Source organism: Schistocerca nitens, chromosome 5 (assembly GCF_023898315.1).
Source record: "Schistocerca nitens isolate TAMUIC-IGC-003100 chromosome 5, iqSchNite1.1, whole genome shotgun sequence".
Lineage (NCBI taxonomy): Eukaryota > Metazoa > Arthropoda > Insecta > Orthoptera > Acrididae > Schistocerca > Schistocerca nitens.
Genome location: NC_064618.1, coordinates 215,175,086 through 215,201,603, shown reverse-complemented (window position 1 = coordinate 215,201,603; position 26,518 = coordinate 215,175,086).

Here is a 26,518-nt window from a genome sequence, read left to right as displayed (position 1 = left end):
ATTGCACTGCCGGATCTGTCATTTGTACTAAGGTGATTAGTGTGAAAAGGCTTCTGGCGTGATTTTGGCGCACTACAGGAATTTATGAACGCGGAATGGTAGTTGGAGTTAGACGCATGCGACATTCCATTTCAGAATTCGTTAGTTAATTCAATATTCCGATATCCACAGCATCAAGAGTGTCCTGAGACCATCAGATTTCAGGCATTACCTTCCACCACGCAGAAAGCAGTGGGCGACGGACTTCATTTAACGACCGAGAGCAGCGGAATTTGCATAGAGTTGTCAGTGCTAACGACTACGCAACAATGTGCGAATAACCACAGAAATCAATGTGGAACATACGACGAACATATCCGTTGGGACGTGCGCGAAATGTGGCGTTAAGGGGCAATAGCACCAGACGACCGACGCGAGTGTCTTTGCACGACATCGCCTTCAGCGATGACCATATTAGTTGGACCCTAGACGACAGGAAAAACTTGGCCTGGTCAGAAGAGTCCCGATTTAAGCCGGTGAGAGATGATGGAAGGCTTAGAGTGCGGCGCAGACCTCACAAATCCATGGATCCACGTTGTCAACAAGGCACTGTGCAAGCTGGTGATGGCTCCATAAATGTGAGGGTTGTGTTTACATGAAATGCACTGGGTCCTCTCGTCCAACTGAACCGATCATTGACTGAAAATGGTTATATTTGGCTACGTGGAGATCATTTGCAGCCAAGCATGGGCTTCGTGCTCCCAAAGAACGATGGAAATTTTTTGGATGACAATGTGCTATGTCACTGGACCACGGTTGTTGGCGATTGGTTTCAAGAACATTTTCGACAGTTCAAGAGAATGATTTGGCCACCAAGATCGCCCGACATGAATCCGATCAAACATTTATGGAACATAATCAAGAGGTCAGTTCGTGGACAGAATCCTACACCAGAAACACTTTGGCAATTATGGACGACTATAGACGTAGCATGTGTCAATACATCTGCAGGGGACTTCCAACGACATGTATGTCCATGCCACGTCGAGGTGCTGTACTACTCCGGGCAAAAGAAGGTTCGACATGATATCGGGAGGTATCCCATGATTTTTGTCAACTGAGTGTGTATTCACGATTGGTAATCACACAACAGCAGCAAAGTTTGACTGCTGCAGTAATTACGAAATAGGAGATGCTGAAATCAGTACTCTCGATAGTAAAAAACAGTTACAGTAGAGTCTCGATTGTTCGAGTCTCGATTGTTCGAGTCTCGATTGTTCGAGTCTCGATTGTTCGTCTCGATTGTTCGAGTTTCCAATAATCCAAGCCTCGATCGACGTTACCTGTCTCATTCAGCCCATGGATTAGGGCGTTCTGGAATGTCTAAAAAAAAAGTTTCGACGGCGATTGCTACAGTCAACCCTTCATTCCGAAGACAACGAAAGCATTGTAGGAGCATTGAAGAAAGTGACTTTGAATGACGTCATGTACTGGATTAGCGAATCTTGGAGCGAAATAAAGTCAGACACAATTTCTAAGTCGTGGAGGAAAATTCTACAGTATGCCAAACACAGAAACTGAAGATTTAGCATATGAGGAAGATCAACCATTGTGTAATTTAATCAGAAGACTGCCAGGGTGTGAAGAGGCAGAAAAGGTGGAAGTAGGTGAGTAGTTAAATTTGGACGAACAGTTGGAAGTGACAGACTCTTCTATAATTGACATGGTTAACATTCCATCGCAGTGTGAGAGTGACGAGGATGACGAGGCAGAGGCTGCACCGATGATGAGTCACACCGCTGTTCTCGAGTCCGTCATATGCTACGTGGAACAACTGCCTGAGGCGACACCAACTGACCTACTGCTCCTGAGACGGTCGCGTGACATTGCCGCGAGGAAACGTTCCAGCTTCCCCAAACAAAAAGACACTTCACTATTACTTGTCTAAATAACAAATTATTGTTATTCTGCCAATGCAAATGCATGTGTAAATACTGTATTAAAATAAAAGTTCATATTTTGGCCGGCCGCTGGTGGCCGAGCGGTTCTGGCGCTACAGTCTGGAACCGCGCGACCGCTACGGTCGCAGGTTCGAATCCTGCCTCGGGCATGGATGTGTGTGTTGTCCTTAGGTTAGTTAGGTTTAAGTAGTTCTAAGTTCTAGGGGACTTATGACCTCAGCAGTTGAGTCCCATAGTGCTCAGAGCCATTTGAATTTCATATTTTGACCTGTATTACTTACAATATCATAATGTTTCTTTTCCCCATTTAAATTTCGATAGTCCGAGTTTTCGATAGTTCGAGGTGGTTCCGGTCCCGTTCACCTCGAACTATCGAGACTCTACTGTACAACACAGAATACAAAACAATCACCAAGAGCTTTTCCAGTTAGATCTGACAGTGAATACACTGCGGAATTAGCTCCATTCCCTGTCAATATTTGTCACAATCCCTCACGCAAGGCAATTTCCCGCATGACTGTAATAATGAGAATGTCATTTCTGTACACGAGAGTAAAAGAAAGACTGCACAGACACATATTATCCTCTACTGCGAGATAATAACGGATATTCCTAATAGAACCATAATGATACTTTTGAGAAAAGACTAGCTTCTCTCAGTACCATTTCATGGATACAGGAAAAGTCGCCTGAAATACATCTCGCACGTTTCTCTCGTAATACGGGAATTCAGAGACACGATGGTAGGACAGACACGGTGGTAGAATCGTAACACGTCGATCACGACGACAGGAAACAATGAGACAGGAGGCATTTGCATCAAGTTGTGGGCGGAAACAATGGATACTTCATTCGGCGTGGTGACATTGTATTTGAACCTTAATCCCTCCACTGCTAGTCAAATGTCATCACTCAGTGACACGAGCACAGCACAATTAGCATGAAGTTTCTACTGATGAAACACAGAGCAGATGAAGTATTCCAAAGATACCTACTAAAACATTTAATTACAACTTGAACTCTCAAGCAAGTGAAATTGAGAACAGAAGTATCGGTTGTCTAACAGTGAACCAGTGAGGAATCTACTCAGATTAGGTGGAAGGAGTTCCAAGCACTATGAACACATCTTTCCCTATGAATACATACGTTATCACTGATCGTCTGACTTTGTTGACAGAGCGTTGGATCTATGTCAGTGAATCGACACTCCAGTCGTAAACATACACTTCTGTATGTATTCGTCAGTACGAGGACACCGTCTGGATCAAGTTTCATTTGGCCATAATATTTCTTCAAAAACTGCAGATCCCGATAGTTTCAGTGGCTTCAGTTGCCAGCTGCACCAGAAATGTGTATCTTGATGTTTGGTTCACTATCACACTTCGTAGTTCGTCCCGATCCCTACCGTTTGACATGTTGTCAGTTACTATGAGAGTGCTGCATACATAACCAATAGACATGCCATCACCTGGTAAGTGTGCCACCTGCGCTGAAATTAAAGAAATTTTAATACAGAATCAAAATTGATGCGAGTGACAGGGTAACAGGAGCATTTATGCTTTATTGCTTTTCTTGACGGGCGATAGGTTGAGAGTTTACATGAACTTCCACTTGTCACTCGATGGATGCTATGAGCGTTGACAGGAGAGGGCTCTGTAAGCTGCAGGCATGGCCAGGTAGCGACTTGAAGGTGGTGGAAATTTGTAAGAGGCGGCACGCTGCTGCGGGGGAATCAGGACTTCGGAAAGTTTGGAGAGTAGAGTCGGCATTGCATCTAGCCACCGCCTAAACACCTTCCGCTACTTATCGTGAGCGAACTTTAGAATTTTGACTGTAAAATTAATCTCCGGGTTCCAGAGAGCTACATTAAATCCAAGTACCACAAACACTCCGTATCGACGACTAGGAATCAAATGGTTCAAATGGCTCTGAGCACTATGGGACTTAACATCTCAGGTCATCAGTCCCCTAGAACTTAGAACTACTTAAACCTAACTAACCTAAGGACATCACACACATCCATGCCCGAGGCAGGATTCGAACCTGCCACCGTAGCAGCAGCGTGGTTCCGGACTGAAGCGCCTAGAACCGCTCGGCCATCACGGCCGGCTGACAAGGAATCATTGCACCTTTAGACTAGAACACACACACACACACACACACACACACACACACACACACACACACACACACACACACACATACACGCACGCACGCACAGTGATCAATATGTTTTGTGAAAAACAGACCTACAATGAATAACCAATGCGTAAACTTCACTCTTAGACAACCAAATAGTAACTCTAAGTTAATCTTAGTAATGAAATTAATAAGTATTTGGCCGATAATAATATTAGCTGTAATTGAAAATTGGTGCCAGTTAGAATTAATATGATGGTATGATAAAATGTAACTCAAAGAGACCCACAAGTTTAAGTGACCATATACGAAGTGGTCCATTGATAGTGACCGGGCCAAATATCTCACGAAATAAGTATCAAACGAAAAAAACTACAAAGAATGAAACTCGTCTAGCTTGAAGGGGAAACCAGATGGCGCTGTGGTTGGCCCACTAGATGGCGCTGCCATAGGTCAAACGGATATCAACTGCGTTTTTTTAAATAAGAACCCCCATTTTTTATTATATATTCGTGTAGTCCGTAAAGAAATATGAATGTTTCAGTTGGACCACTTTTTTCGCTTTGTGATAGATGGCGCTGTAATAGTCACAAACGTATAAGTACGTGGTTACACGTAACATTCCGCCAGTGCGGACGGTATTTGCTTCGTGATACGTTACCCGTGTTAAAATGGACCGTTTACCAAATGCGGAAAAGGTCGACATCGTGTTGATGTATGGCTATTGTCATCAAAATGCACAACGGGCGTGTGATATGTACGCTGCTCGGTATCCTGGACGACATCATCCAAGTGTCCGGACCGTTCGCCGGATAGTTACGTTATTTAAGGAAACAGGAAGTGTTCAGCCACATGTGAAACGTCAACCACGACCTGCAACAAATGATGATGCCAGAGTAGGTGTTTTAGCTGCTGTCGCGGCTAATCCGCACATCAGTAGCAGACAAATTGCGCGAGAATCTGGAATCTCAAAAACGTCGGTGTTGAGAATGCTACATCAACATCGATTGCACCCGTACCATATTTCTATGCCCCAGGAATTGCATGGCGACGATTTTGAACGTCGTGTACAGTTCTGCCACTGGGCACCAGAGAAATTGCGGGACGATGACTAATTTTTTCACACGTTCTATTTAGCGACGAAGCGTCATTCACCAACAGCGGTAACGTAAACCGGCATAATATGCACTATTGGGAGACGGAAAATCCACGATGGCAGCGACAAGTGGAACATCAGCGACCTTCGCGGGTTAATATATGGTGCGGCATTATGGGAGGAAGGGTAATTGGCCCCCATTTTATCGATGGAAGTCTAAACGGTGCAATGTATGCTGATTTCCTACGTAATGTTCTACTGATGTTACTACAAGATGTTTCACTGCATGACAGAATGGCGATGTACTTCCAACATGATGGATGTCCGGCACATAGCTCGCGTGCGGTTGAAGCGGTATTTAATAGCATATTTCATGACAGGTGGAGTGGTCGTCGAAGCACCATACCACGGCCCGCACGTTCACCGGATCTGACGTCCCCGGATTTCTTTCTGTGGGAAAAGTTGAAGGATATTTGCTATCGTGATCCACCGACAACGTCTGATAACATGCGTCAGCGCATTGTCAATGCATGTGCGAACATTACAGAAGGCGAACTGCTCGCTGTTGAGAGGAATGTCGTTACGCGTATTGCCAAATGCATTGAGGTTGACGGACATCATTTTGAGCATTTATTGCATTAATGTGGTATTTACAGGTAAACACGCTGTAACAGCATGCATTCTCAGAAATGATAAGTTCACAAAGATACATGTATCACAATAAAATGTTCAAACGTACCTACGTTCTGTATTTTAATTTAAAAAACCTACCTGTTACCAACTGTTCGTCAAAAATTGTGAGCCATATGTTTGTGACTATTACAGAGCCATCTATCACAAAGCGACGAAAATGGTCCAACTAAAATATTCATATTTCTTTACGTACTACAATAATATGTAATAAAAAATTTAGGTTCCTATTTAAAAAAACGCAGTTGATATCCGTTTGACCTACGGCAGCGCCGTCTAGCGGGCCAACCATAGCGCCACCTGGTTTACCCGCTTCAAGCTAGGTAAGTTTTGTTCTTTGTAGTTTTTTCGTTTGACGCTTATTTCGTGAGATATTTGGCCCGGTCACGATCAATGGACCACCCTGTATACAGTAATAATTTTATTCGATACGATGAAGGCTTTGACGACCAGATATCATAGCTGCTGATGCAGGGCAGTAAGACTATGGTCGGAGAAACTTTCCGGTTCCTGGCGGTTGTCCAGAGCTGCGCTGGACATCTTCGAAGGTGCTCCTGGCGACACCGTTTTGTCGACTAACGACTAAGACATCAGAGAGCGACACAAATACTGCGTAAAGTAGGCTTGGTCGAGTTTATACGTGATCAGCACAGGTAATCTTTGTCAGAGACTGTCCATATATCATTAAACTTCATTGGCTTTTTTTTATCTGTTAAAATTATCACTATGCTTATACGAGGTGTGGCTAGAAAAAAACCGGACTAGTACTGGTGAAACAATAAAACGAATGCAATAAGGCTGAAAGTCGCGTGGCCTGTCACGCGACTCTCGCTCCGCCTACTGCTCGAGTTTCATCTGCCTCCTGCACTCAGTCTGCCCGTGGCGTCTGTTTTAAGTAGTTGACGTTTTGTCTGTGCGTCGGAAAATGTTCAGTGTACAGAAAGAACAGCGTGTTAACATCAAATTTTGTTTCAAACTAGGAAAATCTGCAAGTGAAACGTTTGCAATGTTACAACAAGTGTACGGTGATGATTGTTTATCGCGAACACAAGTGTTTGAGTGGTTTAAACGATTTAAAGATGGCCGCGAAGACACCAGTGATGACACTCGCACTGGCAGACCATTGTCAGCAAAAACTGATGCAAACATTGAAAAAATCGGTAAACTTGTTCGACACTTTCCTTGTCAACTCCTGTTAACTCAGACACTGCTCTGATTGTTAAACGGCGATCTTGTCGAACAAGTTTACCGATTTTTTCAATGTTTGCATCAGTTTTTGCTGACAATGGTCTGCCAGTGCGAGTGTCATCACTGGTGTCTTCGCGGCCATCTTTAAATCGTTTAAACCACTCAAACACTTGTGTTCGCGATAAACAATCATCACCGTACACTTGTTGTAACATTACAAACGTTTCACTTGCAGATTTTCCTAGTTTGAAACAAAATTTGATGTTAACACGCTGTTCTTTCTGTACACTGAACATTTTCCGACGCACAGACAAAACGTCAACTACTTAAAACAGACGCCACGGGCAGACTGAGTGCAGGAGGCAGATGAAACTCGAGCAGTAGGCGGAGCGAGAGTCGCGTGACAGGCCACGCGACTTTCAGCCTTATTGCATTCGTTTTATTGTTTCACCAGTACTAGTCCGGTTTTTTTCTAGCCACACCTCGTATATTTCGATGGCTTCTCTATACAGTCGTGGATAACAGTTTGGCGTAGTAGATAAAATTAAGGTTTTTCAAGATTTCCTGACTCAAGAGCAAGGTCTGCTACAGCTGATTCTAATGTTCCTCCTATTCGGCGAATAAAATGGAAATGCCTTGTGGCTTCACTGTACGAGCAATCTTCTCAAATTATACCGATACAATACGAAAACGTAATAGCGCTACATCAGCATTTTCTTCTTTGTCGATTTCTAACAAACAAACCACAACGAATATTCATGATGGTCTGAAAACTATGAATATTTCACATATATTCATCCATAAATAAAACATTATGTAGCCACTTATAACAGTAATTCTCTTCACCATGCATGCAAAAAGTTAGATAAAACTACAACAAAATCAACGCTGTCTTCAGAGTACCTGTTCCTCACCTCACTAGACTTCATAGTTGCAATATATTCCAACAAGCAAGTAGTACACGCCGACCTCCTTATATATCGGTCAGTACAAGAGGTGCAAGTTTTATAGCAGTGGAACAAACCAGGTTGAAATGGCTCTGAGCACTATGGGACTCAACATCTGAGGTCATCAGTCCCCTAGGCTTAGAACTACTTAAACCTAAGGACATCACACACATCCATGCCTGAGGCAGGATTCGAAACTGCGACCGTAGCAGCAGCGTGGTTCCGGACTGGAGCGCCTAGAACCGCTCGGCCACTACGGCCGTCTACAAATCAGCAACCAATACAATATAGACAATTGTGCCCCATGCAGCACAGATATACAGGGTGATCAAAAAGTCAGTATAAATTTGAAAACTGAATAAATCACGGAATAATGTAGATACAGAGGTACAAATTGACACACATGCTTGGAATGATATGGGGTTTTATTAGAACCAAAAAAATACAAAAGTTCACAAAATGTCCGACAGATGGCGCTTGATCTGATCAGAATAGCAATAATTAGCATAACAAAGTAAGACAAAGCAAAAATGATGTTCTTTACAGGAAATGCTCAATAAGTCCACGATCATTCCTCAACAATAGCTGTAGTCGAGGAATAATGTTGTGAACAGCACTGTAAAGCATGTCCGGAGTTATGGTGAGGCATTGGAATCGGATGTTGCCTTTCAGCATCCCTAGAGATGTCGGTCGAACACGATACACTTGCGACTTCAGGTAACCCCAAAGCCAATAATCGCACGGACTGAGTTCTGGGGACCTGGGAGGCCAAGCATGACGAGAGTGGCAGCTGAGTACACGATCATCACCAAACGACGCGCGCAAGAGAACTTTCACGCGTCTAGCAATTTTTTTTTTGTTCTAATAAAACCCCATGTCATTCCAAGCATGTGTGTCAATTTTTACCTCCCTATCTACATTATTCCGTGGTTTGTAAAGTTTTCAAATTTATACTGACTTTTTGATCACCGGGTACTTCAAAACTGTGCGCCACAGTATCGCAGCGCATTGATAAAGTCGAGTATCGTGCAATAATTAGTTTTCTGATTTTGAAAGCGAATACTGTCCGCAGCTCGTGGTCTTGCGGTAGCGTTCTCGCTTCCCGCACGCGGGATCCCGGGTTCGATTCCCGTCGGGGTCAGGGATTTTCCCTGCCTCGAGACGACTGGGTGTTATGTCGTCTTCATCATCATCATTCATTGCGGTCGGAGGAAGGCAATGGCAAACCACCACCGCTAGGACCTTGCCTAGTACGGCGGTGCATCGTTCCCTACGTTCCTCGGAGTATGGGACCTCATCAACGTCACTGTTACAACAATAAGTACTTTGTTAGTGTACTACTGTGGGTAGGCATATGACGCTTTCATTGTGGTCATACAAGTCTAAATGAAGAATAAAGAAGTTGCAGACAGTCTGTCTGTGAAGGATGGGGAATTTTGGGTTGGGAAAAACCGACCCGACCAGTTAAAACATCTGAGTAACCGGTATTTATTGGATCTGAGTTATAACAGGTGTTTTTTATTTTTTAGTAATAACCAGGTAAAAAACCGAAATATTGATTAGCCATAGCAACAGCGCTATTTTTCTTTCCTTTTTAAACAAACCTTTTTTAAACTAGTAATTTTTATTATTCAAATTTTTATTGCTCTGAAATATTGGGTTTTTATACAAAAAGGGAAAAGCGTTCAGTGCTATTTTAATACCAATATTGACAGAAACGAGCAGCTGACACATGGCATAGGAATTAGTGCAGCACTACTGCGAATAATGTGGCCTCTACCACGTGACGTTTCCGGTTAGATGGTACACATGTACATGCATTGTGCAAGACCTGCTCCTTCTGGTCTCAATGGTAGATTCTCACTGTCGTCGTTGGACATCCGTTGTATATCAGAACAGCACCAACCCTAGCCTGGAAATATTGTACGAAGTGGCCTAGAAATGAAGTAGAATGCTTCATTTGCTTTAAAAGACTGAACGCTTGTCTATTATTTCTATGACATAATAAGAGGAAAAATCGTGGTAAAAGTAATAAATTCAAAAGTTAACGATTAGTTCACAGTTTACAATAAAAATAGAAAATGCTGATCTGCTGCATGTCTAGATAATATGCCTTTATGTGCTTGTAGCCATTGAAAACGGACAAATTAACACGAAACACAGAGTTCTTCAACCTCCGTTTTTATCCTTTAGCAATGAATGACTATTTGTAATGCTCAAACAGTGGTATGAACCTATATTACAATGTGATTTTTGAGCAGAGTTTCAAAAAAAAATTAGACTCATTATGAGAATAGTGTTCTTTTTTTATTTTTCATTCAGCCAGTTATCATTTTTCGAGAAAAGCAGCGAACGGTGGCCGACCTAAGTTTTCTTTTATTTGCTTATTTAATTTAATATTTTGATTCTATGTGTCTTGAATTTGAGGGAGTCAAAATGTTTCAATCTTTGTTCCGTTTCTATGTTTACTACAGAAAATACTAGGGTTAAAAGCAAAAATCGGTCATTTCAGAAACAGATTATTTGGAACGCTTTTAAGTCAGGTTAAACTGGAGTGGAATGAAAAACCGATATAACCGAAAACCGGTTGTTTCAGTGATAACCACATTCACTGCCAGGAAACGCAATAGAAGGCATCGCTACTTGAAAACGGCCGTATCGCAGTTGAGGTAACTGTCGAATCAGTGGTGGTCATGGATCAGCTTAAACATTTTGCACGACACCCACTGGTTTTGGCGACTGGTCGCACCAACTCGAAAAGCCCTCCGTGCCGAGAGAGAGAAGCAGAAATGTTGCAGCGGTGTCAGGCCAATCCGAATTTCTGCAGCCGCCTTATCACCATGGATAAGTGCAGGGGGTTTCTCTATGACTCAGAATATTAAATTAAATAAGCAAATAAATGAAAAATTTGTCCGTGTACCGTTCGCCGCTTTTCTCGGAAAGTGATAAGTGGTTGAATACTACAAAAAAAAAGACTACCATTCTCCTACTGAGTCAAATTTTTTGAAACTCTGTTCAAAAATCATTTTGCAATCGGGAATCACACCACTGCTTGATCATTACGAATAGCTGGTGCTAAAGGATGGAAAGCAAGTAGTGGAAAGATATGGACTCGCCACAAACGGAAAACGTGTTTGCGGCATTGCCATGGTGATTCCTAAACGTAAGCTGTATTAGGGTCGTACGAGGTAAACCCTCACAGAAGTGTCTCTCTTGATGAACTTAGAGTACTTAAAAGACGAAACATCGTGGCAAGCTGTACAGGGGTGTGTTTTTGCTTCACGACGACACCCCACTTCATTTTGGACAAGATGTAGTCACAATTGTTGCTTCTTTGAGCTGTAGCCCGCATCTCGTGGTCGTGCGGTAGCGTTCTCGCTTCCCACGCCCGGGTTCCCGGGTTCGATTCCCGGCGGGGTCAGGGATTTTCTCTGCCTCGTGATGGCTGGGTGTTGTGTGATGTCCTTAGGTTAGTTAGGTTTAAGTAGTTCTAAGTTCTAGGGGACTGATGACCATAGATGTTAAGTCCCATAGTGCTCAGAGCCATTTGAGCTATAAAATTTGACCTCAGTGCTCATGTTCTCCTGGGATGACAACTAGTGACTTCTTCCACTTTAGTTGGACGAATATGCATTTTATGGCAGGCATTTCCAGAATGACGAGATTGTTTTCGAAGTGGGGCGTTTCCTGAACAATCCGGACGCAGTCTTCTACACAGATGCCAACTTTTAAGAAAGCCAATTAGTAATGTGCCGGATAGTGTAGGAATTGGGAGATGGGTGCGCGGGCGGTATTGGCAGGATATATTGATGTGTCACTAAATCGGACATTACTGAGAAACCAACACACAATTGAAACAAATGCAGTACATTCAAAGATTTCTTTTTTACCTGCTAGAGTTTGACATCTCAGATCTGCCTTACATCTCTGAAGTAGAAGCTCAAAGGATCATTTTTTGAATGGAACACTCTAGTTGCTGCTTAGCAACTAGCACCTTCTGCTTCTTAAAAGTACACTGATTACATGCTTTTTCTTTTGAAAATATGCATCTTCTGCACTAACAGAGCGCTTAACAGTGCTGCGACCATTTTAGCACGAATTTCTGTCTTGTTCTTCCTCACCAAACTAAAAACTCTTGCCAGTGGGTAATTGCTATGAGGTGCCAGAACAACAGCCATCATTAGCTTACTCAGAGAAGGGCACTTCCTTATTCCTGAAGCATCAGTGAATTTTGAAATCAGATACCAAATTCTGTCAGCCCCCTCATCCTTTTCAAAAGAGAATGCATCAGAATGGTAACGACTGAATTCTGTTCCAAAAGATTCAATTTCTTCTGATAGTAGAATGGTAGGAAACTGGTCAATCACTTAGTCTATAGGTGAACAACTCTTCAGTTTCGCTGGAAAACATCAGCATCTTATCTTTAACTGGCCGTTTGTTGACAATTACTCACACGTTTTTGTATAGAATAGTCTGACAGCGGAATAAAAATTTGTCGATGTAGTTTTGTCTAGAGAAACTTCCTTTATGTCAGCCGTCGTGCTTGCCCCGGTGACAAACTTACTGTGACTTTTCTGTATGTTAACAGACCAAGATTTCCCATGACTCAAATTACTATCAAACTCCAGAACTGAGGATGCACTCAAAAAGCGAACAGCGAGCTCACTGAAAAGATTATTTAATTTTGAATGGAGTTTATCAATAAGTGGTGCCTCTTATTGGAGAAATACATCTGAGTTGAGAAGTAGAAGAACAGAGCTGAGGAACGGAAGATAAAGCTTAGTAGATGGTTTTTCAAACAGCGCCTTATCTTGCAGAAATTTTGAGGTGGCCTTATCAGGATATGCTTCACGGAAGAACACTTTTAAAGGGTTCCACTGTTCTAAGACCCTTAATACACACTGTAGCAGAGACAACCACCTAGTAACAACATTCTTCAATATTCTGTGTGGCTTTTCACCAAAGACTTGCCGGCGAACTTGTATCTTCAAAGCATTTTGCCTCTTTGAACGCTTTAGTAAATAATAATAAATGTGAATTAAAAACTGTTCAGTATTAATATTTATAAGACATTGCATCCCTTTTGACCAGCTAAGGCACAAGATGATACCCACAGACTTGCACGAGAATATTAGTATTTTCTTTACAAATTAAGGAACTTAACACCTTTCAAATGGTTCAAATGGTTCTGAGCACTATGGGACTTAACTGCTGAGGTCATCAGTCCCCTAGAACTTAGAACTACTTAAACCTAACTAACCTAAGGACGTCGCACACATCCATGCCCGAGGCAGGATTCGAACCTGCGACCGTAGCGGTCGCGCGGTTCGAGACTGCAGCGCCTAGAACCGCTCGGCCACCCCAGTCGGCCTTACACCTTTGGAAACACCAGTAATAGTACTTGCTTTGTCATATGCAAAAACTACAGTTATCTCACGGACCCTCCCTCTTCTTTAGTAGATTATCCAAAACACTGAATATTCTTTTGCCTATATTGTTGTTGGATACTCGAATTGAGAGAATTACAGTTTGCGTAGTTTCGACGTCGAAAAGCGACACAATTACTGGGTAGAGCTTTTTGTCTTTCATGTCGCTACTGTAATTTGTTGCCACGAGAAAAGGGGTGGGACTTCATTATCTTCGTTACATTTCCCTCAACTGCACAGCAGAAGCTACATCTTTAACTAGCGCTACCGTTTTTGTTCTCGCACAACCGTACTTTGAGGCTATTTTCGAATCAGGGAATGTTTTCTTGAACGAATGTCCTGCATGGTCATTGCATGCTAAAAGCAAGTTGTGCTCAACAAGGAATGCCGTAGATAACAACTCTGCGTTTGTTACCAAACATTCATCTTCCGAGGAATTAGTAAAAATTGTTACATTCTTGTTCGTATCCCTCAACTTCTGTATCGAATGAATTTTGCTAGTCCCATGTTTGCGGCAGTCGTCTGTTTCACCATTCGCAACTGAAAAATACCGGCTACAGAGACTACAAAACAGGTGTGAATCAGATTTGGATGGGCGCAGTAAACAGCGTGATGTTTTCGAGTTTTCCTCACTAAATTTTTGAACAATTCTTGGTTTCTTCACAGTAGCACCAGTACCGGAACCGTCACCACAGACATTCTGTTGAACCAGCAATCGTTTCATTGTTTAAAATTTCAAAATCTTTCCAACATATTTCCTCGACACGCGCTTAGTAAGCACTAGAAAAGCATTCTGTGTTAATTTGCTTACGATAAATGCAGTAAACGCTTTTTAATATGTCACACATTCACACACACACACACGTTATTCACTAAACGGATCTTGACTCCAATTTTTCGTCACAACAAAACATTCACCTACGGGGAAGCTCGCAAGGAAGAGCCATCATATGACTAGCAAAGAGAACATCGTCGCAAGATACACCACTTCATACCTGGTTATACATTACTATAAATTAAGTCGTAGACCATTTATAGAATGTTGTGCAATCAAAATTCTAAGAGGGGCTGAAAAGGACAAGTAAACCTACTGTTTACGAAAAATATGAAAAAAAATATTGTTGAGAATTCAAGTTGTAAAGAATGAGTTTCTGTTGTGCATCCTACTGAGCGCGGTATATTCTTACTTATAAATCACCAAAAAATCGAAAAAATCATCATTTTTGCCATGTCGTTGGTAAATTCGTAATTAGTGGAGGAAATGGATTCGTAACAGTTGGCACCTCTGTTTCTACGAAACGAGGTTACTGCCAAGTCATCTGTCGCTGGAAAAATATGTGGTGTTGAAGGGTGAATACATAGGGGCCCAATACCGTTGCCAAGTTTGTGTTGTTCAGTGTGAAACACGTACGTTTCATATGTATTCATTGCCAGCGATGGCGAAGCATGACAGAATCTCTGACCAGAGAGTTATTTAACGTGGCTAGTCTGCGCTTGACCGCGCGAGAGTTTAATTGCGTGTACCGAGTCGGCAGGAACAGTTGACAGTTGCACTCTGTCTGTAGTAGAAGTCGGATACAGTTGTGTGTGGCGAGTCGGCATGCGTCCGCGGTGTGCTCTGCCCACGAGTCTGGTCAGGAATTTGGGGACGATATGTATATTGTTGTAGAAGGTAATGAAGCAGCATTGCGCTCAGCTAATAATGTACGGTAATTGTAATTAATTTGTTCAAGAAATGCCCCAATAATAATTTTTATAAAGTAAATATTTTAAAGAAAAGTAATCATTTCAATTTAAAGAATTTTTCCACTCCTTTGAAGAAAAAGATTCGTTTCAATTTAAAGAATATTTCCTATGCATTCCCTCCAAGAATTAAAATTAAATGTAGGCCAACATTGCACGGAGCTGTGCCGAAAAATAAGAGCAGATAGAGATGCAGTTTTACTGAGGTAAGAATTTATCAGGTTTAATTATTTCACAGGGCCGAAGGTCAGCGTTGCTGCCCTTATAAAATTTATCAGGTTTAATTATTGCTGTTGAGATGTTACATTCAGTTCCTAGATCATTATTTAATTAACATTATTGTGGGTTTAATGATCAATTATTATTCTTTAATTTTGCAAGGAGGCTACGCTTGGCTCATTTTTTGTTCACTTTTGTGGGAAGACAACATTTCACTTAACGTTGACTTTCATATTCTTGCTGGGGGGGTTACAATTTCACTATTATTGACCTTCAAAATTTCTTGCGGGGAGGTTACAAGTGTGATAATCAAGACTTTATGGCTGCCCCTCGTAGATACTGCGATAAAGAATATCACAGAAGGTGGCTTAGTTGGAGGATCGTGTATATCTCTAAAAAAGGGCAATCAGAGCTTGGACAGACAAATATAAGTAGCTCCAAAGAAAAGTACGAAGAAATACTTCAACTGGTCGATGAAAGAAGGAAACACAAAACTATTCAGGAAAAAAAGTAATAGAGCAATAAAAAAATTATTTTTTTCTTATTTAACCTTTGTTTTATGGGAGCGTAAGCTGGGTGGATTCAGGTTACCTTATCAATAAAGTTGAGCTTACGGATATGAAACTAGCTAGGATGATTGCAGGTACTAGTAGATGGGAACAATGGCAAGAGGGTGTCCACAATGAGGAAATCAAAGAAAAACTGGGAATGAACTCTACAGATGTAGCGGTCAGGGCGAACAGGCTTAGATGGTGGGGGCATGTTACACGCATGGGAGAAGCAAAGTTACCCAAGACACTCATGGGTTCAGCAGTAGAGGGTAGGAGGAGTCGGGGTAGACCAAGGACCAGGTACCTGGATTCAGTAAACAATGATTTTGAAGTAATAGGCTTAACATCAGAAGAGGCACCAATGTTAGCACTGAATACAGGATCATGGAGGAATTTTATAAGGGGGACTGAACGCTGAAAGTCATAATCAGTCTTAAATGATGATGATGATGATGATGATCATGATGATGATTTAACCAGATTTGATTTGTGCCATCACGTCCTCTCCTAAATCGGATCAGGGTTCCACACAAACAATACTTTTCTTTTTTTACGACGTAGTTACCTAAGAAATAATAATTTAGTATTAAAGTGAACTGAGTGGACAAAGTTAAAATGTGAGTAAATAATACTATGAGTTGATAACGTTAATGCTGGAAGTACTGCTACTACACTACTGGCCAGAAATGCAGATGATAAACGGGTTTTCATTGGACAAATATATTATACTAGAACTGACAGGTGATTACATTTGCACGCAATGTCGGTGCATAGATCCTGAGAAATCAGTACCCAGAACAACCACCTCTGGCCGTAATAACGGCCTTGATACGCCTGGGCATTATGTCAAACAGAGCTTGGATGGCGTATACAGGTACAGCTGCCCATGCAGCTTCAACACGATACCACAGTTCATCAAGAATAGTGACTGGCGTATTGTGACGAACCAGTTGCTCGGCCACCATTGACCAGACGTTGTCAATTGGTGAGAGATGTGGAGAATGTGTTAGCCAGGGCAGCAGTCGAACATTTTCTGTATCCAGAAAGGCTCGTCCAGTACCTGCAACATGCGGTCGTGCATTATCCTTCTGAAATGTAGGGTTTCGCAGGGATCGAATGAAGGGTAGAGCCACAGGTCGTGACACATTTGAAATGTAACGTCCACTGTTCAAAGTGCCGTCAATGCGAACAAGAGGTGACCGAGACGTGTAGCCAATGGCACCCCATACCATCACGCCGGATTATACTCCAGTATGGCGATGACGAATACACGCTTCCAATGTGTGTCCACCGCGATGTCGCCAAACACGGATGCTGTAAACGGAACCTGGATTCATCCGAAAAAATGACGTTTTGCTATTCGTGCACCCAGGTTCGTCGTTGAGTACACCATCGCAGGCGCTCCTGTCTGTGATGCAGCGTCAAGGGTAACCGCAGCCATAGTCTCGGAGGTGATAGTCCATGCTGCTGCAAACGTCGTCGAACTGTTCGTGCAGATGGTTGTTGTCTTGCAAACGTCCCCAACTGTTGACTCAGGGATCGAGACGTGTCTGCACGATCCGTTACAATCATGCGGATAAGATGCCTGTCATCTCGACTGCTAGTGATACGAGGCCGTTGGGATCGAGCGCGGCGTTCCGTATTACCCTCCTGAACCCACCGATTGCATATTCTGCTAACAATCATTGGATCTCGACCAATGAGAGCAGCAGTGTCGCGATACTATAAACCGCAATCGCGATAGGCTACAATCCGACCTTTATGAAAGTCGGAAACGTAATGGTACTCATTTCTCCCCCTTACACGAGGTATCACAACAACGTTTCACCAGGCAACGTCGGTCAACTGCTGTTTGTGTATGAGAAATCGGTTGGAAACTTTCCTCATTTCAGAACGTTGTAGCTGTCGCCACTGGTGCCAACCTTGCGTGAGTGCTGTGAAAAGCTAATCATTTGCATCTTCTTCCTGTCGGTTAAATTTCGCGTCTGTAGCACGTCATCTTCGTGGTGTAGCAATTTAAATGACCAGTAGTGTACTACTACTACTACTACTACTACTACTACTGCTGCTGCTGCTGCTACTGCTGCTGCAGTCACCAATGATGATGATAATGATGGCAGTGATAACATGATGATATCAAAGATAACATGATGATGGCAAAGATAACATGATGATGGCAAAGATAATAATAATAGTGACAGATATAAACAGAATTTATAGGTGTACAAAATTGGTGTTTTCTGAGATAACCAGTTCGGGGAAAGGAGTGCACAAGCTACGTATACTGGGAAATGAGGAAAATTTGGTTTGAAAGAAGGATGTTCGGGAGTAACGAGTGCGTACAGGGACAATGGGAATCATTATTGGTGGTTTATTAAACACGTCAGTAACTGTCTTCTGATGCTGTAGAAGTTATTTAGATCCCTAACATAATGCGGGAAGTTACTGCAGAGTCGAGTTCCTGCTCCTGAGAAAAACTTCGAAAAAGTGGCTGAACGATGGCATAAGACAGAAAGGACGTTGCTCTGAAGGAAACGGTTGCTTCTGCCATGTTGTTCAGACAAGAGCGTGAAGATCGAAGAGAGATATGTGAGGGACAGAGTTCGTCCATAAGACAGTGGAGAAGACATTTGTTACTGAATTCTCTACCTTGCCTGCACGCAGCAAGGATAACTATGCATATGATCCTGAAATCTGATCAAAGTTTCGGACATCGGATATAACGGACACAGGCATTCATAACCAGCTCAAGGTGTCGTGACCTTTCCTGAGAAAGACCTTGCAGGATAACATAGCTCTAATTGGAAGTGTGTCTGTAGAAGTTATTGCCGGCCGGGATGGCCGAGCGGTTCTAGGCGCTACAGTCTGGAACCGCGCGACCGCTACGGTCGCAGGTTCGAATCCTGCCTCGGGCATGGATGTGTGTGATGTCCTTAGGTTAGTTAGCTTTAAGTAGTTCTAAGTTCTAGGTGACTGATGACCTCAGAAGTTAAGTCCCATAGTGCTCAGAGCCATTTTTAGAAGTTATTTTCAGGAGAAAAGGGAAGATATTTTTATACTTTTGTAGGGCATGGAGAGATGCTGGTGCCTTCTTGCACACTGTAGTTACGTGCGTCGTCCAATTTAGGTTTTCATGCAGTATTATTGGAGGATGAAGTCAGTAAGAAGTCAAAAGAAACTGTATCGATATAACTGCAGCAGAAATGACAAGTAGTTGAAAAGGTAATGGTCGTCGGACAGACAGTTTCTGCATATAGAAAAATCAAAATAACTTTCTGTGAAATTAAAAGCAAGTACGAGTACATTAAAACTGCAAGAAAATAACAATGATTTCTACACACAGAACGAAAATGGTTCAAATGGCTCTGAGCACTATGGGACTTAACATCTATGGTCATCAGTCCCCTAGAACTTAGAACTACTTAAACCTAACTAACCTAAGGACAGCACACAACACCCAGTCATCACGAGGCAGAGAAAACACACAGAACGGCGAGAGTATCATTTAAAAGAGTACAGTGAGATGTTTTACGAAAATTTGGAACTGTATGATGACTTAATACCGGAAGATTTTATACAACTGTTGGGGCATGCTACAAATAACTGACTATTATTCAAGTTAACGAGTAGAATCTATGAGACGAGACTCGTACCATCGGACCTTCGAAAGCGCGTCACTCACAAACTCCCAAAGAAAGCAAGTCCAAATAAATGCGACAGCTATTTCATAATCAGTTTGACAGCTAATATTCCCACATTGCTGACCAGAAATATATAAAGAAGAATGGAAATGAAACCTAGGATCTGTTAGATGAGGATCCATTTAACCTGGACAACAGAGTGTGAGTTATGAAATTATTGTTGCAAATCGAAGGGAAACTAAAGGGAAATCAAGACTTTTCATTGAATCTATCGCCCTAAAAAGAGATTTCGATGGAATGAACTGGTTCAAAACATCTTAAAGATAAAACGATTCAACAGCCAAGACCACATAAAATATTTCTTTATTTAAGACAACAAGTTTCAATAGACTATGCTATCATCTTCAGGTCCTAAAATCTTTTTGTTGTAAAATATGCTCATTTTACGCTGACGTTAGCCACCCACAAAACGTCAAGTGGGCAAAAATAGCACATCATTCACTTGACGTCTTGTGCACGTGTCAGCGTAAAATTAACACGTTTTAAAACAAAAACCTCTTCACACATGAAGATGACAGCATAGCCTGTTGAAACCGGTTGTCTTAAATAAAGAAATATTTTATGCGACCTTGGCTGTTGAATAGTTTTTAACAATTAAACAGATCGCCCTTCAATTCTCTAAAAACGAGAAAATTCAAAGTCTTCTACAGCCAGGTATTCGATATACAGAAAGGCGTGTATTATACATTATGCAAAATAACCAAGGGGGAATAATAAGAATGTAAGACCAAGATACAAGTTTTCGGATTGCAAGATTGCAGTCTGTATATCGAAGACACAATGACGGAATTAAAATAAAGATTCAGAAGTGTGTTTGACACACATGCTGCAAGGACATGAACGATAAAATTCGTAAATAGTTTTCTACTGAAAATGGTGAATTACAGTCGTTGTTGACTGGAATAAAATCTTATATGGATATGGAGTAAGGAAAGACGAAACTACGGAGAAACAGCAGAAGTGAGACTAACAACACTAACAATAAACATTACAACATATTTGGGATCAATGTAGTCACGAATGGCAGAAATTCTACTGGCTAGGTACCGAGAGAAGTGGCGCAATTGTTAGTGTAGTGGCTTCTCAGTCGGGAAGCTGACGGTTCAAGTACCTAGCCACCCAGATTTATTTCGCTAAATTGCTCTAGGAAAATGCCGGGATGGTTCCTTTGGAAAGGTCATGGCCGATTTCCTCCCCTATCCTTTCGTAATCCGAGCTTGGTCTCCGACTCTAATGACCTCGCTATCGACGGAATGTTAAACTCTCACCTTTCATTCTCCCTTTTTGCTACCTTGGAAGTAATGCAACGTTAACAGAGGAAACAAGCAGGATGTAATTAGCAGACTAGCGCAGGTACACAGAATATTATTCGCAAGAATCAGTCAAAGGGCATCAAACATTGGTCTTAGCTGGAGGAAGGAACATCTGTGGATGTATGTCTGGGGTTCTGCGTGAGCGAACTGAGCGAAAACCGAAAAAAAATTAATCGAAGTGTTTGAGATGTTGACACGGGGAAGGATGCTACAGTTAAGTAGGCTGTCAATACACGAAGACTTTCTGTGCTCTGTGTCCATCGTCCCACACGATAAACAGCTATGACCAGACATGAAGCCACTAGTCAGGCATTCTACGGCGTGGTCCACTTAGATTCCGTCAGTCGCCTCATAGAGGCCGCACGTAACAAAAACCTATTGATACTTCCGCCACACGACTCACAAGTAGTCCGCTCCACTAGTTACGCCAGCCGCAAAACCTGGCGCTGATACGAGGGAGTACCAACTGCGTGAGCAAAATAGATCGCAGATGGACATTACAACGGGTCGAGGTACGTTTTTTGGGTTGAGCGGCAAAATACGTCTAGTGTCTTCACGTATGCAGGACTAGAGTTAATAACCTGGCTATGGTAAAACACGTAAAACGGTGTCAAGTAAGTTGAGACTCTGGTATAGCACTACCTTCGGCTTGGAAAGCCACATAAGGGCAATTCCATTTCAAATCTGACGAAAAACATCGACCTTGTATCATTAATAATGTCTAGGAATGACATTTGCTGAGATGACAAGACACAGAATATCAACTAATATCGTGTAGGACCTCCTTTTGTCCGGCGTAGTACAGCAGCTCAACGTGGCATGGACTCAACAAGTAGTTGGAAGTCCGCTGCAGAAATATTGATCCACGCTGGCTCTATGGCGGCCATAATTATGAAAGTGTTGCCGGTGCAGGAGTTTGTGCACCAACTGACCTCTCGATTATGTCCCATGTTTGATGGGATTCATGTCAGACAATGAGCGTGGCCAAATCATTCGCACGAATGCCCTACAAGCCATCCGTGAACAGTTGTGGACCGGTCACGTAGCGCGTTGTCACCCATAATGGGTACAAATGGTCTGCAAGTAGCCAAATATAACCATTTCCAGTCAACGATCGGTTCAGTTGGAACAGAGGACCCAGTCCAAACCATGTAAACACAGCCCACACCCTTATGGATCAACATCAGCTTGCACGATACCTTGTTGTCAATTTGGGTCCATAGCTTCGTGGGGTGTACGTCACGCTCGAACCCTACCATCGGCTAGAATCAGGACTCATCTGACGAGGCCATGGTTTTCCAGTCGTCTTGGTCTAAATGGCTCTGAGCACTATGGGACTCAACTGCTGTGGTCATAAGTCCCCTAGAACTTAGAACTACTTAAACCTAACTAACCTAAGGACAGCACACAACACCCAGCCATCACGAGGCAGAGAAAATCCCTGACCCCGCCGGGAATCGAACCCGGGAACCCGGGCGTGGGAAGCGAGAACGCTACCGCACGCGTCTTGGTCTAACCGACATGGTCACGAGCCCAGGAGAGGTGCTGCAGACGATGTCGTGCTATCACCAACGGCACTTGCGTCGGGCGTTTGCCGCCATAGCCCATTAAAGCCATATTTCGTACGCTGTCCTAACGAATACGTTCGTCGTGCGTCTCACGTTGATTTCTGCGTTTATTCCACGTAGTGTTCCTATTGGCACTGATAACTCTACGCAAACGCCACTGTTCTCATTCGTTAAGTGAAGCTTGTCGGCCACTGCATTGTCTATACCTGAAGTATGGTATGCTTGAACACTCTTGACAAAGTGGATCTCGTAGTATTGAATTCCGTAACGAATTACGAAATGGAATGTCCCACGCGTCTAGCTCCAACTACTATCCCGCATTCAGAGTCTGTTAATTCCCATGCATCTAGCTCCAGCTACTATCCCGTGTTCAGAGTCTGTTAATTGCCACACGTCTAGCTCTAACTACTATCCCACGTTCAGAGTCTGTTAATTCCCACGTGTCTAGCTCCAACTTCCATCCCGCATTCAGAATCTGTTAATTACCATGTGTCTAGCACCAACTATTACCCTGCATTCAGAGTTTGTTAATTCCCACGTGTCTAGCTCCAACTACTATCCCGCATTCAGAGTTTGTTACTTCCCATGCATCTAGCTGCAACTACTATCCCGCATTCAGAGTCTGTTAATTCCCATGTGTCTAGCTCTAACTACTATGCCACGTACAGAGTCTGTTAATTCCCACACGTATAGCTCCAGCTACTATCCCCCGTTCAGTGTCTGTTAATTCCCACATGTCTAGCTCCAACTTCTATCCCGCATTCAGAGTCTGTTAATTACCATGTGTCTAGCACCAACTATTATCCTGCGTTCAGAGTTTGTTACTTCCCACGCATCTAGCTGCAACTACTATCCCGCATTCAGAGTCTGTTAATTCCCATGTGTCTAGCTCTAACTACTATGCCACGTTCAGAGTCTGTTAATTCCCACACGTATAGCTCCAGCTACTATACCGCATTCAGAGTCTGTTAATTGCCACGCGTCTAGCTCTGACTACTATCCCGCATTCAGAGTCTGTTAATTCCCACGTGTCTAGCTCTAACTACTATCCCACGTTCAGAGTCTGTTAATTCCCACACATATAGCTCCAGCTACTATCCCGCGTTCAGAGTTTGTTAATTCCCACGTGTCTAGCTCCAACTTCTATCCCGCATTCAGAGTCTGTTAATTACCATGTGTCTAGCACCAACTATTATCCTGCGTTCAGAGTTTGTTAATTCCCACGTGTCTAGCTCCAACTACTATCCCGCATTCAGAGTCTCTTAATTCCCATGTGTCTAGCTGCAGCTACTATCCCGCGTTCAGAGTCTGTTAATTGCCACACGTCTAGCTCTAACTACTATCCCACGTTCAGAGTCTGTTAATTCCCACGTGTCTAGCTCCAACTTCCATCCCGCATTCAGAGTCTGTTAATTACCATGTGTCTAGCACCAACTATTATCCTGCGTTCAGAGTCTGTTAATTCCCACGTGTCTAGCTCCAACTACTATCCCGCATTCAGAGTTTGTTACTTCCCGTGCATCTAGCTGCAACTACTATCCCGCATTCAGAGTCTGTTAATTCCCATGTGTCTAGCTCTAACTACTATGCCACGTTCAGAGTCTGTTAATTCCCACACGTATAGCTCCAGCTACTATCCCCCGTTCAGTGTCTGTTAATTCCCACATGTCTAGCTCCAACTTCTATTCTACATTCAGAGTCTGTTAATTACCATGTGTCTAGCACCAACTATTATCCTGCGTTCAGAGTTTGTTACTTCCCGCGCATCTAGCTGCAACTACTATCCCGCATTCAGAGTCTGTTAATTCCCATGTGTCTAGCTCTAACTACTATGCCACGTTCAGAGTCTGTTAATTCCCACATGTATAGCTCCAGCTACTATACCGCATTCAGAGTCTGTTAATTGCCACGCGTCTAGCTCTGACTACTATCCCACATTCAGAGTCTGTTAATTCCCACGTGTCTAGCTCTACTATCCCACGTTCAGAGTCTGTTAATTCCCACACATATAGCTCCAGCTACTTTCCCGCATTCAGAGTTTGTTAATTCCCACGTGTCTAGCTCCAACTTCTATCCCGCATTCAGAGTCTGTTAATTACCATGTGTCTAGCACCAACTATTATCCTGCGTTCAGAGTCTGTTAATTCCCACGTGTCTAGCTCCAACTACTATCCCGCATTCAGAGTTTGTTACTTCCCATGCATCTAGCTGCAACTACTATCCCGCGTTCAGAGTCTGTTAATTCCCATGTGTCTAGCTCTAACTACTATGCCACGTTCAGAGTCTGTTAATTCCCACACGTATAGCTCCAGCTACTATCCTGCGTTCAGAGTCTGTTAATTCTCACGTGTCTAGCTCCAACTTCTATCCCGCATTCAGAGTCTGTTAATTACCATGTGTCTAGCACCAACTATTATCCTGCGTTCAGAGTTTGTTACTTCCCGCGCATCTAGCTGCAACTACTACCCCGCATTCAGAGTCTGTTAATTCCCATGTGTCTAGCTCCAACTACCATCCCGCGTTCAGAGTCTGCTAATTCCCGTCGTGTGATCATAATACGTCGGGAACCCTTTCACATTTATCACCTGAAACAAATGACAACTCTGCCAATCCACTGTCCTTCCATACCTTGTGTATGCGGTACTATGCAATTGTATATGTGCATATCGCTATCCCATGACTTTTGTCACCCCACTGTACTGTAAATAAAAACATCTTTCATAAAGGTATCTCTTATTAGGTCTACAACTTTGCTTCCGCCGTTTTTTCTCGAAGTTCGAGGCTTTATTGTGAATAACTTACAAGAAACTTACGATTCAGAGTATCCGAAGTCGTTGGCCACTAGTTTCTCCCAGTTTACTGACAGCATACAAATCCCGTGGCGGAAGAATTGGGTGTCTTTTGAGGAGATCCATAAATAGTTCAAAGATTGCATTTGTTCATGTGACCGGAAGTACGGCTCATCCAGGTCGCGTGCGATTGATCTGAAAAGATGGTAATCAGAGAGAGTAATGTCTGTAGAATATGGCGGGTGAGGTAGGGCTTCCCATTCCGACAAATATACTCTGTAGAATTTTGCGAGACGGGGCTGAGCATTGTCGTGCTGAAAAATCACATTTTCATGTCTACAGCTGTACTGCGGCCATTTGTCTTTCAGTGCTCGGACCAAATGCATCAACTGCTTTCGATAACGATCTTTTGTGATTGTTCCCTCGGTTTCAGTAGCTTTGTAAATCGTCTCTCTTCCACCGCCATGAGCCGCGCGGGGTAGCCGCGCTGTTTGAGGCGGCTTGCCACGGTTCGCGCTGCTCTCCCCGTCGGAGGTTCGAGTCCTCCCTCGGGCATGGGTGTGTGTGCTGTTCTTAGCGTAAGTTAGTTTAAGTTAGATGTAAGTTTAAGTTAGTGTGTAAGCCTAGGGCCCGATGACCTCAGCATTTTGATCCCACAGGAACTTACCATCACAAAAATTTTCACTGCCATGCCGGGCTTCGACGTCTAAATCACCATTCTTGAAGCGTTTTATCATTATTCTCGTGTCAGAAACATACAGGTACATGCACATACATTTTACACATTTTTGACCAAAACTTTGACACTTCTAGTGCATTTTCTGTTGCTTGTTGAAGATCATCTTCTTTATAGGAGACTGAGCATAATCGGAACCGAAACATTTAGCGAACTGTCTGTTCTCCTCCGCAGTCACATCGAATATCATTTGGATCAGTGTATCCCCATCTTGCCAAGTAAACTCAGGAGCTCAGTCAGTTCAGGGACTTCCAAGTTGTCCATTCCCTGTCATGGCCTGGAGTTAGAGCTTCAACAACTCTTTTACAACCAGGGGGAAGGTAGGTCATGGCCCTCCATAGTTGTAACCTAACTTTTTTCTGCATTAGTTATGAGTTCCTTTGGAGTTCCTAAGGAAACTCTTCCTTGACTTGAGGCGTTGAAAACATTCTCTGATCGTTCTTTCACTAATTTCACTAATACGTCCCTCATA